Source organism: Galeopterus variegatus, unplaced genomic scaffold (assembly GCF_000696425.1).
Source record: "Galeopterus variegatus unplaced genomic scaffold, G_variegatus-3.0.2 Scaffold2708, whole genome shotgun sequence".
Classification (NCBI taxonomy): Eukaryota; Metazoa; Chordata; class Mammalia; order Dermoptera; family Cynocephalidae; genus Galeopterus; species Galeopterus variegatus.
This window is the reverse complement of record NW_007728819.1, coordinates 250,027-261,124: the sequence shown is the minus strand read 5'-3', so window position 1 is coordinate 261,124 and position 11,098 is coordinate 250,027. Positions and strand designations below refer to the sequence as shown.

General features: G+C 41.3%; 1 long non-coding RNA gene across 1 annotated transcript in view; it reads right to left on the bottom strand.

The window, feature by feature from the left end:
- Positions 1-185: 185 nt before the first annotated feature.
- LOC103598674 overlaps positions 186-11,098 on the bottom strand; it is a 51,317-nt gene continuing 40,404 nt past the window's right edge. The window contains exons 2-3 of the long non-coding RNA XR_551218.1: positions 9,975-10,063; positions 186-351 (exon numbers count right to left, since the gene is read on the bottom strand). This is a non-coding gene — a long non-coding RNA (uncharacterized LOC103598674). The remainder of the gene's footprint in view (positions 352-9,974; positions 10,064-11,098) is intronic.

The following is an 11,098-nucleotide window of genomic DNA, read 5'->3' as shown; positions in this document are numbered from 1 at the left end:
TAGCTGTGTCAGTAAGGTGGTCACAAATTCACTGGTCTGTAAAAGAACTTAAAATCTCTACGGTCCGTTCTAGCTTTAGCTGTCTGTGCTTCATAATTTCAATCTGTCCCAAGAAATGAATGTTTCTATAAATGATCCAACATGATACGACAATCAATACTCACACACAAGATACTTACGACAACTCTGGTATACACTTCTTCAGCAAAGTCAATGCTCTGGAATCTTTGTTCTGTCGGAAATGTGTACTTGGTGAGCCACTCCAAAAGTGGCAGGTCTACGTTACTTCCAGCAAAGTAGTACTGAGGGGCATGGATGTGTGTATCAACCAGCCCAGGCATGAAGAACTCACTGGAAATGGAGATAAGAAGAAGGATATTTAATAATCTTTAGTTATTTTCCGTATCTTTAAATCATATTTTTCTCAGCAATGACTTAATTGTTTACCCCACACAGGTTTACAGCTGATGTAATCAGACAACTGTAAATTCTCCTATTATTTAGAGGTCAGGAAATAAGAATGATTTATAGCTGATGCAATCAGACAACTGTAAAGTCGCCTGTCATTTGGTGGTCAGGAAATAAAAATGAAGCTCTTCTAGGAGAGATGCAGCTCCTAAGTGGGAATGGTGGTGTAGGTGTAAGCAAGAACGATGAGGGAGGAAAAAACACAGCACTGAGCAGAAGCAAAGCAGTCATAGCACCAGGAAGGAGGGAACCTAGGATCGTAGGACAGACAGCAAAAGTGGGAAAAGAGGTCCTCAAAACTTCTAGAGCTGTGCGGAAGAATGCATCCACAGGTCACTGAGGGTGACTGAAGAAGAAAAACAGAGTGGCTGCCATTTTGGACTCAGTGGTCAGCTTGATCTTCGCGAACTACAGAAATCTAGGCCTTTCCTGTGGGATGTTGGGGCTGAGTTCTGGAATCGAAACAGCAAGGACAAACTGGATAGAGACAGGCTGGTTAGGGACAGGCGACCTAGGGGACAGGAGCATGAACGGACAGTGGTGTAAATGGTCAGGTGAAGAGGAAGTTGCAATGCTATGACAACCATTCTCAGGATGCTCTGATCACTCCTGCTGCTACCCTGATCCACCAATTAATATGCATATTTTATTAATTCTTATAATAGAAAGTCCTAGAAACATGTTTTTAAAGTTTTTAGAGGCACTACCCACAGAACTGAAGCAGCCCGATGCTAACAGACACTTAAAGCTTTTCTAAAGAGCTAATCCAGTTCACTAATTACTATGGCCTAACCTCTTCCAAACATACATTTGCTAAAAGATGGTATGCACTACCACCACTACCACCCGCGTAAATATTAAATCACATAAGAAACTCAAAACTTGACATCACAAAGAATTCCTTATGCTACCAAATCAAACATATACATGCCACCTAAATGTAAGACAAATGAAGTCATGAATAGCCCTAAATGCTTTATCTTAGGAGTGGTGGTGATGATGATGATGATGATGGTGACAGCAGCTAACGTTTACCAAATATGTCCATGTACCAGCCACTAGGCACGGCACTCTACATGCATGAGGCAGTTTACTGTAGGGGTTAAGTGTAGACAGTCTGGACTCAGACTGCCTGGATTTGAAGTCAGGCCCCACCATAAACTGGCAGTGGGATATTCAGCATGTTATTTAACCTCTCTGTGACTCAGTTTCCCCTTATGTAAAATGGAGATAGTAGTAGCATCATAGGACTCTTGTGAGGATTGAGTTAGTGTGCCTAGAAAAAGGAAAGTATCAATCAGTGTCAGTGATGATCATGATGTAATGCTCCCAACAAACTTACGAAGCATGAGAGTATTGCTACCCTCATTTACAGAAGGGTAAGTGAGCTAAACTCAGGAAAGTTAAGTAGCTTGGACAAAAGTAATCATTAACTCATCAGCTTTGGAGCTGAGATTCACACGCAGGCAGTTTGTAGGCTCAGTGCTCTTGGTCACTATGCTCCATGTGACAGGATTGTTAATTTACTATGGAAATGAAGAATTAGTGACAAGTTGTAAGTGTGGTGAGAAGGCAGCACTAAGTGGGTCTATGTGAGGAGCACATGGAGAGGGACAATAGAATGGGGACTCCTCTCGGGGGCTGGTCACTGACCTCTCCAGGATGCAGCAGTCCCTGGGGCTTTTGTCCATAAAATGGAATGGCAGTGTGACTTCTGCGTGCCGCTGGATTGTTCAATCAAATCCTATTTCCCAAGTATCTAGGATGTGTAAGAAACTTCGCTAAGCCTTGTGGGGAGTCCAAAGAGAGATAAGGTATCTTCTCATCCTCAAAGCCTATGAACTAGCTGAGGACATTAGGGGTGAGCGTGAGCACGTGGGTCTTAGCAATTTCATTCCTCGACATTCACTTACCCAAGCAAAATAAAACAAAAATATACAGAGAGGATACGCAAGGATGGTGACAGGAGCTTCATTCACATGAGCCTCAAACTGGAAACCATCTAAATATCCACCCCAGGAAAACGGACAGACAAACTGACATACGGGTGCATATAGAACTATTCAGCAATTTTAGAAGATGAACTACTGATAAACACAACAATATGAATAAATTTCAAAAAAAATTATGTTGAATGGAAGTAAACAGACACAGATAGTACATACTGAGTTATTCCACTTACATGACGTTCAAAAACAGGCAAAAGTCACCTATGTGATAAGAATTAAACCGTGACTGCCTATCAGGAGCCAGAGAGTGACTGGATGGGACTCAAGGGAACTTTCCAGGATGATAGAAATGTTTTATATCTTGATGAGTGTATTGGTTACATGGGTATACATATTTTGTCAAAACTTAATCAAATGATGTATGTAAGACTGATGCATTTCACTATATAAAAAATTTTCCTAAAAAAACTACAAAAAGTTCTTTTTTAAAGGGTCTTGAATGCTCAATCTAGTAGATTAACATGCATTTGTTATTCTGTAGCCAAGAGGGAGGGGATCATGAGGACATTTGCTTTATTGTTCTTTGTTTTCCTTGGCAGGTTGTGACATACTGAACTCGGGTTTAAGGTGATGAATCTGGTGGTGGCGTGCATGTGTTGGGAGACTCCTGCAATCTCCCACGTGTGAGGTTTCTGAATAAAGATCATGGAGATGGGGACAGAGAGGGAAAGAATGAATATAAGTGAAAGAACTTGATCTTTTATTAGCTCTAGGAAGCAAAGGGGAAGAATGAGTTAAAAAGAGTAAGTTTTTGATCAGGCTGAACATTATGACACAAAGTACAAAGAATTCAGAAGGAAAGTCCATTGGGAGGGATGGTGTCATACTAAGCCCAGTGTCAAAGTGAACTTGCAGGTGTCCAAGAAGTAATTGGAGATGTGGGATAAGAGGTCATGCAAGGAGGAGGGAGAAGAGGGAAGGGGGAAAGAGGAACTGGTAGAGGGACACAAAAATCAACTACATCGTACACTGATAAATTAAATTTTAAAAAAAAAATATAAAAAATTAAAAAAAGATTCTTTCATATGGAACTTCTCACTGTTCTCAGTAAGCTGCAGAGGAAAGTGCATAAATACCTTCATCTTCCCCACTGCTTCTAGGAAGCAAAGGGGAAGAATGAGTTAAAAAGAGTAAGTTTTTGATCAGGCTGAACATTATGACACAAAGTACAAAGAATTCAGAAGGAAAGTCCATTGGGAGGGATGGTGTCATACTAAGCCCAGTGTCAAAGTGAACTTGCAGGTGTCCAAGAAGTAATTGGAGATGTGGGATAAGAGGTCATGCAAGGAGGAGGGAGAAGAGGGAAGGGGGAAAGAGGAACTGGTAGAGGGACACAAAAATCAACTACATCGTACACTGATAAATTAAATTTTAAAAAATAAATATATAAAATTAAAAAAAGAAAGGACAGCAAAAAAAAAAAAAAAGGAGGTCATGCAAGAGTTAATGATGGGATTCAGATATGAGAGTTTTCTCTAAGTAGATAACCCTAGAAAAGTTGGTGGTGCCAGAGAGTTCTGTGGAAGAAAGAACGGGACTGAACCTTGAGCAGCGCCCTCCACTTAAGGAGTAAGATGGAGGAAAAGAGGTCATGATCAGTCTCCGCAGAGGTGTTGTCAGGAGGATACAGAGAACCCAGGACAGAGAGGTGTCAAGGACCGCAATGAAGGGAGAGTTTCAAGAAGGAGCAGAGCGGTGACCAGTGCAAAAACTGTGCCAGTTAAGGATGCTCAGGAAAGGCCCTGAGACCCCAGTGCAATGATTGGGGGACACTGATTTCAGAGGGATTTAGTTCTTCACTTAAAAAGTGCTTACCAAGTCTCTAGTGTGTTGTAGTCACCATCCTAGGTGCCGAGGAGAGAGTGAGGAATATGAGCAATGGGTGTTAGAGAATGCACTGAGCNCGAAGCATGAGAGTATTGCTACCCTCATTTACAGAAGGGTAAGTGAGCTAAACTCAGGAAATTTAAGTAGCTTGGACAAAAGTAATCAATTCATCAGCTTTGGAGCTGAGATTCACACACAGGCAGTTTGTAGGATCAGTGCTCTTGGTCACTATGCTCCATGTGACAAGATTGTTAATTCACTATGGAAATGAAGAATTAGTGACAACTTGTAAGTGTGGTGAGAAGGCAGCACTAAGTGGGCCTATGTGAGGAGCACATGGAGAGGGACAATAGAATGGGGACTCCTCTCGGGGGCTGGTCACTGACCTCTCCAGGATGCAGCAGTCCCTGGGGCTTTTGTCCATAAAATGGAATGGCAGTGTGACTTCTGCGTGCTGCTGGATTGTTCAATCAAATCATATTTCCCAAGTATCTATGATGTGTAAGAAATTTCGCTAAGCCTTGTGGGGAGTCCAAAGAGAGATAAGGTATCTTCTCATCCTCAAAGCCTATGAACTAGCTGAGGACATTAGGGGTGAGCGTGAGCACGTGGGTCTTAGCAATTTCATTCCTCGACATTCACTTACCCAAGCAAAATAAAACAAAAATATACAGAGAGGATACGCAAGGATGGTGACAGGAGCTTCATTCACATGAGCCTCAAACTGGAAACCATCTAAATATCCACCCCAGGAAAACGGACAGACAAACTGACATACGGGTGCATATAGAACTATTCAGCAATTTTAGAAGATGAACTACTGATAAACACAACAATATGAATAAATTTCAAAAAAAATTATGTTGAATGGAAGTAAACAGACACAGATAGTACATACTGAGTTATTCCACTTACATGACGTTCAAAAACAGGCAAAAGTCACCTATGTGATAAGAATTAAACCGTGACTGCCTATCAGGAGCCAGAGAGTGACTGGATGGGACTCAAGGGAACTTTCCAGGATGATAGAAATGTTTTATATCTTGATGAGTGTATTGGTTACATGGGTATACATATTTTGTCAAAACTTAATCAAATGATGTATGTAAGACTGATGCATTTCACTATATAAAAAATTTTCCTAAAAAAACTACAAAAAGTTCTTTTTTAAAGGGTCTTGAATGCTCAATCTAGTAGATTAACATGCATTTGTTATTCTGTAGCCAAGAGGGAGGGGATCATGAGGACATTTGCTTTATTGTTCTTTGTTTTCCTTGGCAGGTTGTGACATACTGAACTCGGGTTTAAGGTGATGAATCTGGTGGTGGCGTGCATGTGTTGGGAGACTCCTGCAATCTCCCACGTGTGAGGTTTCTGAATAAAGATCATGGAGATGGGGACAGAGAGGGAAAGAATGAATATAAGTGAAAGAACTTGATCTTTTATTAGCTCTAGGAAGCAAAGGGGAAGAATGAGTTAAAAAGAGTAAGTTTTTGATCAGGCTGAACATTATGACACAAAGTACAAAGAATTCAGAAGGAAAGTCCATTGGGAGGGATGGTGTCATACTAAGCCCAGTGTCAAAGTGAACTTGCAGGTGTCCAAGAAGTAATTGGAGATGTGGGATAAGAGGTCATGCAAGGAGGAGGGAGAAGAGGGAAGGGGGAAAGAGGAACTGGTAGAGGGACACAAAAATCAACTACATCGTACACTGATAAATTAAATTTTAAAAAAAAAATATAAAAAATTAAAAAAAGATTCTTTCATATGGAACTTCTCACTGTTCTCAGTAAGCTGCAGAGGAAAGTGCATAAATACCTTCATCTTCCCCACTGCTTAAGTGAAAGAACTTGATCTTTTATTAGCTCTAGGAAGCAAAGGGGAAGAATGAGTTAAAAAGAGTAAGTTTTTGATCAGGCTGAACATTATGACACAAAGTACAAAGAATTCAGAAGGAAAGTCCATTGGGAGGGATGGTGTCATACTAAGCCCAGTGTCAAAGTGAACTTGCAGGTGTCCAAGAAGTAATTGGAGATGTGGGATAAGAGGTCATGCAAGGAGGAGGGAGAAGAGGGAAGGGGGAAAGAGGAACTGGTAGAGGGACACAAAAATCAACTACATCGTACACTGATAAATTAAATTTTAAAAAATAAATATATAAAATTAAAAAAAGAAAGGACAGCAAAAAAAAAAAAAAAGGAGGTCATGCAAGAGTTAATGATGGGATTCAGATATGAGAGTTTTCTCTAAGTAGATAACCCTAGAAAAGTTGGTGGTGCCAGAGAGTTCTGTGGAAGAAAGAACGGGACTGAACCTTGAGCAGCGCCCTCCACTTAAGGAGTAAGATGGAGGAAAAGAGGTCATGATCAGTCTCGGCAGAGGTGTTGTCAGGAGGATGCAGGGAACCCAGGACAGAGAGGTGTCAAGGACAGCAATGAAGGGAGAGTTTCAAGAAGGGGCAGAGCGGTGACCAGTGCAAAAACTGTGCCAGTTAAGGATGCTCAGGAAAGGCCCTGAGACCCCAGTGCAATGATTGGGGGACACCGATTTTAGAGGGATTTAGTTCTTCACTTAAAAAGTGCTTACCAAGTCTCTAGTGTGTTGTAGTCACCGTCCTAGGTGCCGAGGAGAGAGTGAGGAATATGAGCAATGGGTGTTAGAGAATGCACTGAGCTGTTCCCTTTAAAAATATTTGGTAGTGAAAGTCAGGATATGGAAGAGGGCAAGTCATTTTTTGTTTTTCACGTAGGGAAAACCCAAACATGTTCATCAGGTAGCAGAGATGGAAGAGTGAAGGAGATGACTCGGGGTACAAAGTCTTCAAAGGCAGCAGAAGAACAGGGACTTATTGCATTAGAAGTGTGACTTTCACCCAGAAAAGCTATGATCCTTTTCAGGAAATATGAAGCATTGTGCAATGCTTATTAATAGAAACATTCACATAACTGAGGTTATAGCCAAGGATTTATTACAGATTTATTGCAGAACCATGGAATGTGATAGCTGCACGTGAAAATAGAGGTTACAGAGCCTACCTACTCTCTCTGTGTTTACAGGGAGAGCAAAAGGAAGCTTGGAAATGGCAGGCTCATTTTCAGACTTGCAATTTGTTGGTGGCCCAGCCAGGATTAGAACTCAGTTCTCCACTTACGACATCACTTAGAGCTAAATCATAGCTGTCAAAAGCCAAGCCTCAGGCAAAGCAGAGAAGAGGTCTAGAGGCTGCAGCAGCAGCAGGTGAAAAAGCTCTCCATTCTCCCTCTGTTTTCAGCTTTCCTCTTTCCACTTTACTTAATCACCATAATAATTCCCTTAGAAAATCTCAACTTGCCCAGATAAAAACCATCAACTTCATATTCCAAACCTGCAGTGTTGGCCAAGCCATATCATAACCTAAGGAGAAAGAATAATAACACCCCATGTACACTCATCAGAACATCCACCCATCTTTTAATCAAGTGGAAAACATTACTAAAAGCTCTACAATCAAAACACACGACTAAAGGCCTGTGTGGTCCAATCTGTTCACACAGCATCGTCACCCTCATCAACCTGCCCTGCCCAGGATGTGGTGGCTCCATGGGCCTGGGAACCCCACGCTATTTGAAAAGAACTATTCTATTGCAGAAAAAATGCAAGGCTGTAAAACAAACAACAGTCTGTCTTTATTTAAAATTTGGTAATTTGTTCATCATAGATTTTTGCATTAATTTTTTAAATATTGCAATAAAGTGTTATTTATCTTGATTACTGAGTTTTTTGCCCTATCTGCCACTTTTAAATGTTGTGCCCATGGTCAATGCCTCACTTCCCACACCCTAATCCTGGCTCTGCAAACCTGTCTAGGGTCCATGGCTTCAAAGTGATCCACTCCTACCACAGCACTGCCCATACTACTCCAGTCATAATTTTCCTTTTTTAAAAATCCACATTGTGCTGAGATATACCTGTAGATACACTGGGTATTGGACAAGTCTATTAAAAAGACTGTCAGACACATCATCTTCTATGGTATTTGAAACATGACTTAAAGAAATTCAACAGCACATAACTTGTAGATTTGATAATAAGAGTTATTTTGCATTTTAAATATGATTTTTCTTCAAAGACTTTCATCTTGCACTAAAATTTAAATTATGTCTTACTTTACCACTTCTCTGGGTGCAGTGCTTACAAGGATTCCAGAGTCTGAATTGTTGATGGATTTAACTCCAAAATTAGCCTCATAAAGAGGGACAAAAGGATGCAAAGACCCACAGATATGCTCAGTCCCCCTTCCCATCACCCACCCCTTCCCCCACCCCCTCCTCTCCTCCCAACCTCCATCCCCTGACTTCCAAGCATTCTTGTAATCCTCCAACACAAAGGCACAAAGCAGGTGGCTAAAAATGTCAGCTGTTCCTCAAAGTGGATTCTTAGGAAAATCTAGCAAGAGGAAGGAGACAGTAACACCAGAAGTTACTGTATTAATTTTCACGCCCATTTGCCCACATACTTCCAAGCCTGTAGCAAGGCAGCAGGAGAGGGAAGGAGGTAGGAGATGTGACTATTTCTGCAAGGACCTCGAAACATTACAGTCACCCTGTCTCTCTGGACTGTGACCAGAGACAACCTTAATAGCTGAGATGAGCTCAAAGAAGGAAAGTGGCTTGCTTTACATCTAACAGCTACAAAGCTGTTCTGTGAGGATTCAAACCATGTCTTCTAATTCCTAGTTGTTCAATGGCTCTCTGCTTACCTTGCCCTAAGGTCAATTCCCAAGTTATGAAAGTGCTTTCAGAATAAAAATGGTCCCACTTTTATTGACCTTGGAACTTAGTTGGCTGAAACAAAATAAAATATTTGAGCTTAAAAAAAAGTACTACCATTTCTTTTTTTTTTTTTTCTTTTTCCGTGTCCAGCAACGGATCGCAACCCTCAGTGTCGCCCCCGCACCGGACCGGGACCGGCAACGGGATCGCAACCCTCGGCACCGCCCCCGCACCTCGCTCAGCCAGTGAGCGGGAACCGGTCTGTATGTGTGATCCGAACCCTCGGCGGGAGCGCCACCGCGCTTCCCAAGCGGCGCACTATAGCAGTGCACCACCGGGCCGGCCCGTTAGTACTACCATTTCTATAAAACAAATCAACCAGGCTATGAAGACCGTGAGCCAATCACAGGAAACAAGTTTTATATAAATATTAAAGACCGCCAAAAGCAGTAAATGAACTTCTGGACACAGGTGTTCCCTAACCACGCTGTCAGCAAAATTGCTCCCCAAATTCTCTTCTCTCCCCACTCCCCGATGGTTTATCCTACCCCTCCCCACCCCCATTTCCTTCCTTTATAGAAGACATCACAATCTACCCCTGTCATGCTCATGGATCTGCTTACTGTCTGTGTCTCCATGGGCTGTAACCCTATGAGGACAGGACTCTGAAGATCTTTTTCACCTCCAGATCCTAGTCCTGCACATAGTAGACACACAAATATTTGCTAAAGAAATAAATGAACGATGGCAGCCTCTACTTCTCAAAGTTCCCATTCTTCAGCTTCTTGTCCCACCTCCCCCTTTAAAATAATGAACTAATTTAAAAATCAATTAAAATTTTAAATCAACAAATTGTTTAAAAAGTCTCTCTGTCTGTCATTTGCACCCAGCGAAAGGGAAGAGGTTGGCAGCGACTTACTGGTGGCTCAGCTCTCTCACTTCGCACGGCTTGAAGCACCACTGTTTGGCCAGTTTTTCTTGCTCAGATGCTTCTTCTAAAAACACTATCTTTAAAAGAAAGCAAGAAAAGAATCGCACATGAATGAACCATAGTCATTTGCTGTTATTAAATCTCTAAATCTTTTTAAAAGAGACTAGACTGTATACTTGAGTTAATTTTAAAAGGTATTTGATACCAAATGGGACTGAGTTTAGAGGCAAAAAAGACAGGGTTTGCCTTGAGTCATCTCAAGAAGCAAACTATGTGGAATTTCTCCTGCTCTGCCACATAGAAGATAGAAGCAAGACTTCGAAAATTCTCACTTGAAGACACAAGGTATTAAAAATGGCTGATTGGCATCTTTTTCGCCCTCATCCCTGATGATTAGAGGAATTATTAAAGGAAACAATTGTTGATAGAAAATATATTGGATGAATAAAATATTTCTCACAGGCTGTTATGGGAAACTCAAGTGCATTAGTAGTGATATCATGGGGTAATTTATTAACATTAAATATAATCCACATAAGAACTGCCTGACAATTGAGTCTTAGCATGAACTATGCTGATGCTCTGATGCTAGACATCTGCTGTGAAGAGATCTGCTATACTTTCCTGGTACCATGTGTAAGAGACACTATAGGGAGGTAGATGAGACAGTGAGCTCTTAAGTCAGGCTTGTGAGGTCTGAAGCCCAGGTCAAAACAGCTGTGCAACCGTGGATGGGTCTCTTGAACTTTCTCGGTCTGGTTGCCCCATCTGCAAATGGGGGGTAACACCAGTACATACTTCACAGAGCTACTGTGGGAGGACTAAATATGACACTTCTGGTGAAGAAGTTAGCACATCTCTGGAAGATGTTAAATGCTAGATACATTATACCTATTGTTGATTCATTTCAAGTACAGTGTGATACTGCTTTCTCTATAAAAAAAAATGGTTGTAAAGCAAGAAAGGACAGGAAAGAATAAAATTTATATGCAGAAAATATCCTGTTTTATTTTTAAATGCAATATTTTGATGGAAAATGTTTCATGGAACATGAAATATTAGAAAAAATCTGGTAGGGGCCGGCCCAGTGGCGCACTGGATAGTGCGCCACT